Genomic DNA, 12,028 nt, shown 5'->3' with positions numbered 1-12,028 from the left:
TCCGCCCACACCCAATAGGAAGCGCGCACCTGCGCCCGCGGCGCCAGCCAATCGGCGCGCGGCCTGCGCGGCTCGCGCGGCGCGTGGGCGGGCCCCGTGCCCCGAGAGCCCCGCCCACACTCTCGCGATTGGCCCTGCGTTGCGAGGGAGGGGCGGGATCACCTGAAACTGGGGGGGCCCTCTCTGGATGGAGCAGGGGAGCACGAGGACGCATGCGCCGGCTGTAGAGTTTCCGCCCCGAGAAGGCGATCGGGGAAGGCAGGCCGGAAGCGCGAGCGCACCTGGACAGCGGCTCAGGAGGGGGTGTTTTTTTTTTTTTTTCCTTGCGCATGCGCGGGAGCGCTCCTGCCTGCTGTTTGGGGTTGGAAGCTCCGGGGCGCCCTAGTCGCGGCGGAGTCCTGGGAGGGGGTGTGCGGGAGCGTCCCTTGCCGCGGTGATCTGAAGGGCTGCTCCGGGGTCCCTGTTCGGCCTGAGCCGCCGTGCTGCGGCGTTTCGGCACCCAATGCAAGTCTTGGTCGCAAATTCAAGTTTTCCCGCCTCTGCGGCGGTCACTAGGGGAGAGGCTTGGGGCTCCCGGCCTGGTTCCCTGGGACGAGGCGTTAACCTTCTTCTGGATCAGCCGGTCTCAACCCCTTTGGGAGTCGAAGGACCCTTTCACAGGGGTATTATCGGAAAACAGAGATAGTTACGATTTGTAACAGTAGCAAAATCACAGTTATGAAGTAGCAACGGAATAATTTGATGGTCGGGGGCCACGGCAACATGAGGAACTGTATAGGAGGGTTGCAGCATCAGGAAGGTTGAGAACCACTGATCTAGATCTTTCGTGGACCGAGGGTGCCCTGAGCACCGGGAGAGCTGAGGCCTGCGATGATCCCCACAGGCCCAGGCTCCCTGCGGGCCTCACCATCCATCCGCCCTCTCGGGACTGACGTCTTCTCTCCATGGATCCATTTCTTGGCCCTTTACTGTTTGTACCAACGCCAGCCTCTGGGTTGTGTTCTGTTCCCCCAGTGACCGAGCTGTGTCCCGGGGTAACACAACACCAAATCCTACTCTCTGAGCGCCCCACACTGGGGCTCCCGCCTCTTTCCTGTTTTGTTTACCTGTTGGCCCTGCTGAAGCTAGGAGCAAAGTGAAGGTCAAGAGACCCTCTGTACCCACCTCCCAGAGAGGGCTCCATCCTGGGAGCCAGGGCAGGCTGAAAGTTGACAAGTTCATCAGAGGGCTTTCCTTCTCCTTCTTCTGTCCATCCCTCCCTTTTACCGCGGAGCTGACAGCCGCGTCTGCCCTTTTCCTCTGTGATGGGCCCTGTTTTCTTATTTTCCTTTGTGCATGTGAGTGAGTTTTAAGCAACTCTATGTACAATAAAAGCTTTCCAAAGGCGAGGATACCCTTGCTTTGCAAAATTGAAGTCCCAGAGCCAGTCTCCTAGTGTGTTTGGAGACAGAGGCCCAAGTGTGTGGCTTCTCCAGGCTACACTCTATACCTTCAAAGATGAGAAGCCTCTTTCCCTTGAACAAATCAGCTCACCAGAGGTTGGTAGATGACTCTAAGGTTTCCCTGGCCATTTGGGGGTGGAAGCACTGAATGGAGAGAGACTATCCCAAGCTGAATCACAAGGCTACGATCCCCACCAATCCCTGTGTGATTGGAGCCCTGGTGGAAATAAAAACCGTGGTTGTGAGGGGAACCACAAGCCTGGAATCGTGCTAATTGCATCAGCTCGGCAGTTGGAGCTGTTTGGGTCCCAAGACCCCTTTAACTAAACATGATGAGGAACCTCAAAGTCTGTGTATGTCTATGCGTATTTATTGTATTGGAATTAAAAACGAAACTGGTTTAAAACAATACACAATATGCAGTTCAAGCTGTCAAAGATGATGTCATAATTTGTCATGTCCCTTCTGGAAAACTTCATCATTTGCTCCTGAGATGAGGACGGTGAGAAATGACGCCTTAGAATCATGAGAACTGTCTGACTTTGGGAAATCCCCTAGCAAGGTTTCCTCCCCTAGCAAGGTTTCCAGGTGCCCGTGGATCTGTGGGGTGTGCTAGGAACCATGTCCACCTTTGCGGACCTCCAATCTCAGCTTTCTTCTGCCTCTGCCCTGAGCAGGGCCACACCTTGAGAACCGTGTGGCCCCGGCTCCGTGTGAATGATGACTGGGGTGGCTGCTATTACTGTTATCGGGATTGCTTTATCAGTGGCTCTGAGGAGGAAGCTCACGGGTGCCAACGCACCTGCGTGGGCCCTGCATTCCTGGAGCTGCCGTCACATCCGTCCTCCCATCCCCCCGGGTGTGGCATCCCTCTCTACCTGGACTTTCCTTTCTAGAAGGGAGGGCCAGGCCAGAGCTTCCTGGATCGCTCAGGCAGATCTGCTGTGAGCCAGGGCTGTGGAAGGAAGGAATGTAGAAAATAGTTTGGGTTTGATAAAGGTGTTGTGGGGGAGGGGAGCCTTGTCAGTTTTGCTTGAGAAGCCTGAAGACCAGAGAAACAGTGTGGATTAGGTCTTAACTCCTGCCTCCCCGGTTTACTGACTGATCCTAACCTCATTTCTCTTCTCTCCCTGCCCCCAAATCCCCAAGCCAGAGCTGATCCAGACTGACATGGGACATGAGAAGCTGCGAGAATTAGTACTCAGTGGGTTGAGAGATAAGTAAAGTGACGGAGCCAGCTCCATAAATTACAGGCTCCTCAGATCATGAGTCTGGAGTGGGTCACCAGAGCTCCACACCCACACAGGCCATCCCAACCCTGAGACAGCTCAGGCGAGGGGTAGAGTTTCACTTTATCCTCTCCCAACATGGTCCTTCTTTTACCTTATAAACAGCCTGGCTTGTTGGTCAGGCAGGTGGATTGCCTAAATCCAAGGCCAATGTGGTCTACAGATCAAGACTCTGTCTTTAAAAATAAGGGCTGGACCTGGTGAGGTGGTACAAGCCTTTACTCCCAGCATCTAGGAGGCCGAGGCAGGTGAGTGTCTTGAGTTCAAGGCCAGCATGGTCAACGTAACAAGTTCCAAGCCAGCCAGCAAGATGGCTGATGTGGTACCACAAAGTCTGACAGACAGCCTGAGTTCCACCCCAGAACCCACAGAAACAAACTCCCACAAGTTGTCCTCTGACCTCCACACATGTGCTGTGGCATGTGTACACCCCCACACTACACACCCACAAGATAAATGTAAATACACACACACACACACACACACAAAATCAAAAAACAGTCTGACATGGCTTGTTTGGAAGCACAGGGAACTGTGTTCCATCCCCAGACCCAGAACTCATGTGGGAAAAAAGTATATATATATATATATATATATATCAGGTCATGGTGGTACATGCTCGCAATCCCAGCACTAGGGAGGCAGAGGCAGGAGGATCCTTGCACCTTGCTCACTGCCCAACCTATTTGGCAAGTTCCAGATTTAAAAAAAAAAAAAAAAAAAAAAGTGGCCAGCCCTTGAGGTATGACTCTTGAAGCTGTCCGTGGCCTGCACAGGCACATGTACCCTTATTCACACACGTGTGCACCCGCACACACCCAAACTACAAACACTGGTTAATTCTTTAGAAATCTATCTTGTGCAACGGAAGCACTTTGTAAATTTCCACAATTATTTTTTAAATTAACATTGGGCCTAATGATCTTCTTCCTCCAACTCTTAGAGAAGGGGGAGGGGACTTGAAAACCCAGAGGTGGCACCAAGTCACCCTCGGGGCGGGTAAAATTCCTTCAAGGAATGTCTCTACCAGCTTTTTCTTGTCGGTTGCCCAAGTTGCAGTCTTGATGGAGCTGGTTAATGATTTTTTGAGAAACAGCTCAAGTGTGTATTTATGAATCTCTGGCTACTCACCCAAGCATTTTAAGCCCTTTAGCTGAGGTGGAATTCTGTCACATGTTCTTTTTTCTGGTTAGTGGCTTATAATGCTTTAAGGGTTTGGAGGGGGCCTAGGAGCCCACGGCTAGGGAGTGAATACGTTATTCCCTGTAGCCTTTTAGAGGTTAGCTGCCGCTTTAGTTAAGAAAACTATCTTTACAGGAGGCATCTGGGCCGGGCGGCATGCCTCTGCCTTGCACTTGTTCTGGTCCTGCTGTGGGTTTGCGTTCTGGCTTTAACCCTCTCAGGGTCCCAGTTTCTCCATCTGTAAACGTGGGCCCAGGATGAGGTCATTTTTGCTATCCCTCCCAACTCAACACTCTATGACTCCCTAGGGCTCTCAGAGAGTGATCGGTATTTCAGCATTACCAGGGTAGACTGGGATGGAAAGACTAATTCCCACCATGGTCCACAGACACTTTTCCCAGGAGGAGCTGATGAAGATGATCATTGTATTAGCATTTATGTGAAACCTAACGGGTGCCAAGACCGGGCTGAAGTGCGTTTGCATGGGTTAACTAATTTAATCTTAAATTGTAGGAAAGAGTGTAGTGTCTGGAGGCAGTTCCTGGAAGATCTGGCTTGTTTTCTAGGCTGACAGTTCACTGAAGTCCTTGCTCTCCTCCTCACTGGCTGGGTGGCAGCACTGATCCTGTGTGCTCAAGTGCTCAGCACTCTCATCTCTTCTGTGAAATGGGACCATAGTATTGGCAATGTGTACTGTAGACAGAAGTTTCTCTGTCCCGCCTAGCCCCATAGTCCAGACCAATCTCTTCCACGAGTGCTCTGGCAGCTGCTTTTATAACAATCATTCAGAGGCTTATATTAATTACAAACTGTTTGGTCTATGGCTCAGGCGTCTTGCTAGCTGGCTCTCACATCTTAACTCAGCCCTTTCCTATTAATCCACGTTTCACCACATGGCTTCCTGGCATTACCTGTTCTCTCACATCTTGCTTCTGGTGATGGCTCGGAGCATCTGCCTCTCTCCAGCTTCCTTCTCTATCTGTCTTGGATTTTCCCACCTGGCTCTATCCTGCCCTGCTCATGCAGCTTTATTTATTAATGGGAGCCACACATATTCATGGCATACAGAAAGATATCCCCCAGCAGTGTTCTCTTATCTACTTGTCACACTGTGCAGATGAGGAATGACACAAGACTGCTTTGCAAGCCACCGAGTTTGGGGCTGACATGCATGAGTCTTACTGGCTAATCACGGTGCCGCCAACAGGTCTGGGAAAGTGCCTAGAAAAAAAATGAAAATGTGGCAAAACTCTTGGTTTCTGTCTTCAAAGGGGGCTACTTTACGTGCGCGCGCGCGTGCGCGCGCGCACGAGAGAGAGAGAGAGAGAGAGAGAGAGAGAGAGAGAGAGAGAGAGAGAGAGAGAGAGTTATAGTCACATCAGCGTACAGGTCCATGCACCTGTGCTCACAGATGTAGAGGCCAGACCAGGGCTTAGCTGTCTTCCTCCATCACTGTCCCCAGATAAATCTTTTAGTGAGCATCTCTCTAATAGGCCAACAGTCAACCTGGAGTGATTTTTTTTTCATTTATTATTATTTATTTTTTAAATTTTATTTTATGTGCATTAGTGTTTTTGCCATGGGTGTCAGATCCCCTGGAACTGGAGTTACAGACAGTTGTGAGCTGCCGTGTGGGTGCTGGGAGTTGAACCCAGGTCCTCTGGAAGAACAGTCAGCGCTCCTAACCGCTGAGCCATCTCCCCGGCCCTCATTTATTAATTTTTATGTATATGGGTTCTAGCCTACATATATTTCTGTGCGAATCACCCTCTTGTTGCCTGCAGAGGCTCGAGAAGGTGTCAGATCCCCTGGGCCTGGAGTTTAGAGGCTTTGTGAGCTGCTGTGTGGGTTCTGGGAATCAAACCCAGGTCCTCTGGAAGAGCAGCCAGTGTTCTTAACTGACGAGCTATCCTCCAGCCCCAAATGGTGGGTTTTTTGTTTATTTGATTGTTTGTTTTTGAGACAGTCTCTCACAGTTGTGTAGGCTGCCCTGAAACTGACTCTGTAGCCCAGGCTAGCCTCCAACTTACAGTTATCCTCAGGCTTTCAAAATGCTGAGATTACAGGTGTAGGCTGCTATGCCAAGCTTAGAATGGTGTGTGTGTGTGTGCCTGCGTGTGTGTGCATAAATGAGTGCATGTGTTATATGTGTATGTGTGCCTGTGTATGTGTGTTATATGTGCATGCACATGAAGGCCAGAGGTTGACACCTGGTGTCTTTTATCACCCTCCACCTTATTTTCTGAGACAGAGTTTCTCACTGAACCTGGAGCTCATTGCTTTGCCTGGGCCAGACCACTCAGGCATATGCCTGTCTCTGCCTCCCCCATCCCTGTTCAGATGAGACTACTTTTTATGAGAGTGTTCAGCATCTCAACTCAGGCCCTCATGCTTTCAAAGCCAGCACTATGACTGGCCATCTCCCTAGGACTTGGAGAGTCTGAGAACATGACTTAGGGACAGGAGGGGCAGTTCCCTGTAGAGTACTTGCCAGCACGCACATGGTCTATGCTTAAAGTGCCAGTACTGCCAAAAAGCACCAGCTTTTAAAAAAAAAATTAGAATAGAGGAGCAAACAACCAGGATTCATGGCTCATGCCTACCCTTGGGAAACTGAGGCAGGAGGATTAAGGGAACTGTCTTAGTTACTGTCCTATTGCCATGACGGTGTGACCATGTGACCATGAGCAAAAGCAATTTGGGGAGGAAAGGGTTTATTTCACTCACACCAATATGTAACAGTTCATCATTGAAAGCAGTGAGGGCAGGATCCTGGAGGCAGGAGCTGATGCAGAGGCCACGAGGGATGCTGCTTACTGGCTTACTCCTCATGGCTTGCTCAGCCTCTTTTCTTATAGAACCCAGGACCACCTGCTCAGGGGTGACAGCACCCGCAATGGGCTGGACATTCTTCCAGCAATCACTAATTAAGAAAATACCGTATAGGCTTGCCTGCTTACAGCCCAGTCTTCTGGAGACATTTTCTCAATGGAGGTTCCCTGCTCTCAAATGACTCCATGTCAAGCTAGCTTGGACTGCATAGTTTGTCCTAAGCCACAGGATGAGACTGTTAAAAATCAACCAGTCAACGAAACAAAGAAACAAGAACAGTCCTCAGGCTACAGGTAAGGCCCGTGTCTGCTGCACATGGGGTGGGACCTTAGTCAAGTCCTCTGAGACTCCATTGACGCAGCTGTAAAATGAAGATAATGAGAGCTAATTGTCTGATGGTCTTAATTCACACACAGCACACTTAGACTAGCTCACGGGAACAACGAGGACTCCGTGCAGGGCCCCCTCGCTCTCCCTACTGATGTCTAATTATGTTTATTGTCCATCGTCTTAATAGGCTTCATTAGTGTGGTGGATGTCAGCACCCCCCACCCGTGCACGGAATGCTGGCGGAGAAAAGGGTAGCAACAGCCTCTCGACCCCGGCATCGGGAAGGGGGATGATAAAAGTGGGGAATGGCAGAAAGCTCTGGGCCTGCCAGGGTTATAGAGACCTTGTCTCAAAACCAAACCCAAATTCAACAGCACAGGTGAGTCACCTCTCACCCTCAGTCCGTCATGGTTCCTGCAAAGGGAGTTCCAGGATAGCCCAGGCTACACAGAGAAACCCTGTCTCAAAAAACCAAACTAAAATCAACCAACCAAACAAAAACAAAACCCTCTGCTTTTCTGGTGCTGACATTGTAGGGAGACCAAACCCGGATCAACTACTTAGGAGCTCAAGATGGCTCAGTGGATAAAGGTGCGTGAAGCCACGCCCCATGACCTGAGTTCTAGCCCTGAGCCCTGAGTGATGAAGAGAACCAACTCCTCCTCCTCCTCCTTCTGGTTTTTCTGAGACAGTTTCTCCGTGTAGCTATGACTGTCCTGGATCTCACTGTGTAGACCAGGCTGGCCTTTAACTCATAGAAATCCACCTGCCTCTGCCTCCCGAGTCCTGGGATTAAAGGCAAAGGCCACCACTGCCCGGCAAGAAGCAATTTCTGTAAGTTGTTCTCACAAGCACTAGCAACACACACACACACACACACACACACACACACACACACACACACACACACACGAGAATCCCTAGAGATGTAGCTCAGTAGTGGATCACTTGCCTCGCACGTGGGTGTGATTCTGGATTCAATCCCAGTTCACAAGGGGAAAAGGAATAAACAATAAGATGCAATATTTAAAATAAGTGAATTGATGTGGTGAGCCACAGAGAGGGTTAGGGAGGCCTGGCTTGGAGGAGGTATGCAGGAAGAAAGGAAACTTCCATCAAGGAACTGTGGGCCACACCTGCAGTTCCAGCTGCTAGGGAGGCTGAGGCAGGGGACCACTTGAGCCCGTGAGTTGGGGCCACAGAGGGAGACCCTGTGGATTAATTAATAGTGTGCAGGGCTGCCTCTGGGGGGGAGGGTGGCTCCCCCAGGCCGACTGAAATAGCTGAAGGGTGCTTGCTCAGTGCGTGGCACGTTCGAAGGCTGGCAGGGAAGACACCGGCTGCTATTTTGAACTATTACTCAGAGCTCAGAGAGAGGAGAGGTAGAACAGAGAGAATGACTAAGTCAGCTGGCGGGTGAAGTGGCCCGCGCAGGAATGAGTGGGAGGCTGCCGGGGCATTCCAGGGACAGAGCACTGGGGAGGGGTGCCGGGAGCTGACAGGGTGGGCTGCCCGCCAGCCCGGGGCTGGGCAGGGGCCGGAGGAGACCTCTGTAGAAAGTAGGTGGGAAGCAGATGGGAAAGCCTCAGAGGCTCCCGAGATGCTTAAACCCGGGGGTTGGAAGAATCGGATTTGTGTTTCCTTTTGGTAAGATCTACTGGGGGAGGCAGGCGTGGAGGTGTGGGGAGTTAATGAGTCTGGCAGGCTGAGTGTGATTAGGTGGCCAGATGAGTGGGGTGGCCATGGGAGGAGGAACGGCATTTCTTCAGCTATTAGCTTGTGTGTGAGAGGTGTGTGTGTGTGTGTGTGTGTGTGTGTGTAAGTGCATATGTATGTGTGTATGTGGTGTGTGTGTGTAAGTGCATATGTATGTGGTGTGTGTGTGTGTGTGTGTAGTGTTATGTGTGTGTGTGTAGTGTTATGTGTGTGTGTGTGTGTAGTGTTGTATGTGTGTGTGTGTGTGTGTACTTATTGAGATCTAACCGTGAACCAGGCACAGGTCGAATGCTAGGCTAGTTTGGGGAGTAAAACCCTACAATGAAGACAGGCAAGCCTGGGGATGTGGCTCAGTGGAAGGGTGCTTCCTTAGCATGTCTGAGACCCTGTATAAGTCCCTAGCACAACCTTCCAAAAAAGGTCCATGGGGAGGGGAGCAAAGGAGACAGGTGACGGGCATGTGAATTGAACTTGGTGGGCAATAGGAGAATGCCACTACTCCCAGGATTTGTGGTCCAGGCCACAAATAGTGTAGGTGCTGTGGGGCACTGCGGAAGACCCAGGCTCTGGCTGTGGTGGGGGGCTCACCTTCAGTCCTTCAGGCTGAGGGTCAGGCAACTTCAGAGGGCAGCCTTTGTGCTGGACACATTCTGGGGAAACTGGTGATTTGTGAACATCAGTTACAAGTCAGTACCGGAATGTATGTGTGTGTCTATATCTATACCTATCTACCTATCTACCTATCTACCTATCTACCTATCTATCTATCTATCTATCTATCTATCTATCTATCTATCTATCTATCTACCTACCTATCTACCTATCTATCTACCTACCTATCTATCTATGTATCTATCTATCTACATATATATATTGCCAGGTATGGTGGTTCACTCCTAGCACTTGAGTAGCAGAGACGGGAGGATCTCTGTGAGTTCAAGGCCAGGCCATCTACAGAGCAAGTTCCAGGACACCCAGGGCTACACCGAGAAAATCTGCCTCAAAAATACAAAACAAAAGAAAAATCTTTTTAGAAAAGATTAATTTTCTATGTGTGTATGAGCATTACACCTGCATGTGCGACGCGTGTGCCCAGGGTCACACACGTGTCTGGAGTCCAGGTCTCCTAGAAGTGGAGTTACAGGCAGTCAGTCTCGAGCCACCGTGGGGTGATGCAAACCTATCCTAGATCCTCTGAAAGAGCAACAAGTGCCTTTAACCACTGAGCCATCTCCCCAGCCCGCCCCTCTTTAAAACAATAAAAACACAGTTTGTATTATGTGTCCATGTGTGCATGCCTGAACGCCCAAGGAGGTCAGAAGGGGCACTGAATTCAATGGAGCTGGAGTTACAGGTGGTTGTGAGCCGAACCTTGGATCTGAACTGGGGTCCTCTGGAAGGGTAGCATGAGCTTTTAACCCCCTGAACTATCTCCCCAGCCCAGAATATCTTATCAGTTGATAGCCTGGCAAGAAATGAAGTTCAAACTTCAGAGTGTAGAAAAATGTAGCTTTTCCACCTCCCAGCCCACTTAGGGACCAAGTGTTGCACCAGCCAGGTGACATCAGCCTCTCACTCTCTCAAAGGCTGGAAGCTAGATGTCTGAGATCAAGCTGGAATCAGGGTTGGTCCCTTCTAGAGGCTCTCAGGGACGGGCTGTTCCAGGCCCATCTCCAGCCTCCCATAGCTGCCAGATACCGTGGGATTCCTGGGGCTCCCAGCTGAGTCACGGTAGTCTCCCACCTTGTGATCTTGGCCTTTTCCCTGTAGGTTTTGTAAGTCTCTAGTCTGCTGATAAGGGAACCAAGGATTGGCTTTAGGACCAACCCAAGAGTCTTATCTGAAAGTGATAAGTGTCTAAAAGACCCTGGTTCCCCTTTGAAGGCCCCCTTTCCCTCTCCCCTCTTCCCTTCCCTTCTTCCCGCACCTCTTTTTCCCTCCCTCCCTTCTTCCCAGGACCAGGCAAGCAGCTGCCTCCCGCTGAGCTCCCTTCCCAGGCCTTTTTGGAGTCTTTACTTTGAGACAGGAGCCTACTCCATGGCCTGAGCCTGCCTTGAGCACACTCGATGGTCCCCTGTGGCACAACCTGCCACGAGTAGAGTGACCTGGGAAGAGGGAAGACCGTGGAAAAGATGCCTCCTTAGACTGGGCTGCCGGCAAGCCTGCTGGGCATTTTCTTGTTTATGTGGGAGAGCCCAGGCCACTGTGGGAAGTGCCACCCCTGAGCAGGTCGTCCTGGGTGCTAGAAGAAAGTAGGCTGATGGCTGGGTGGTGGTGGTGGTGGTGGTGGCGGCGGCGGCGGCGGAGGCGCACGCTTTTAATCCCAGCACTCAGGAGGCAGAGGCAGGCGGGTCTCTGTGAGTTCGAGGCCAGCCTGGTCTACAAAGTGAGTTCCAGGATAGCCAGGGGTACACAGAGAAACCCTGTTTCGAAAAACCAAACCAAAAAGAAGGAGAAGGAGAAGGCAAAGGCGGTGGCAGGTTGAGCAAGCTGTGAGGAGCAAGACTGAGCTGTGTTCCTCTCCGGCTCCTGCTTCGGTCCCTGCCTCTAACTCCTGCTTGAGCTCCCTCACAGCTTCTCTCAGTGATGGAGTGAGTGTGACCCCAGAGTTGTAAAAAGAAATAAACACTTTCTTCCCCAAGTGGCCTTTTGGTCATGGTGGCGTTTTGGGGTTGTTTTTGAGACAAGATCTCATTATGTAGCTCTGGCTGACTTGGAACTCACTATGCAGACCAGCCTGACCTTGAACTCAGATCCTCTTGCCTCTTCCTTCCAAGTGAGTGCTGGGACTAAAGGTGTGAGCCTGTGCCACCACGTTCCGCTTGGTTGTGGTATTTTGTCCCAACAATAGAAACCTTAACTAAGGGGCTGGAGAGATGGCAGAGAGTGTGCTCTTCTAAAGGACCCACACATAGCTCACAATTGTCTGTAATTTTAGTTCTAACAGCATCCTCTTCAGGCCCCATGACACTAGTATGCACATGGTCCAGCCAGGCATGGTGGTACAGGTCTCTAATTCCAGCATTAGGGAGATAGAGGCGGGTGGATCTCTGTGAGTTCAAGTCCATCCTGGTCTACATAGTATGTTCTAAGATAGCCAGGGCCACACAGTGAGACCCTGTCTCAAAATAAATAAATAAACCTTGAAAGAAATAAAAAGAGGGCTGGAAGGATGGCTCAGTGGTTAAGAACACTGGCTGCTCTTCCAGAGGACCCTGGGTTCAAATCCCAACACCC

Source organism: Peromyscus leucopus, chromosome 4 (assembly GCF_004664715.2).
Source record: "Peromyscus leucopus breed LL Stock chromosome 4, UCI_PerLeu_2.1, whole genome shotgun sequence".
Taxonomy (NCBI): Eukaryota; Metazoa; Chordata; class Mammalia; order Rodentia; family Cricetidae; genus Peromyscus; species Peromyscus leucopus.
Note: the sequence above shows the minus strand (reverse complement) of the source record.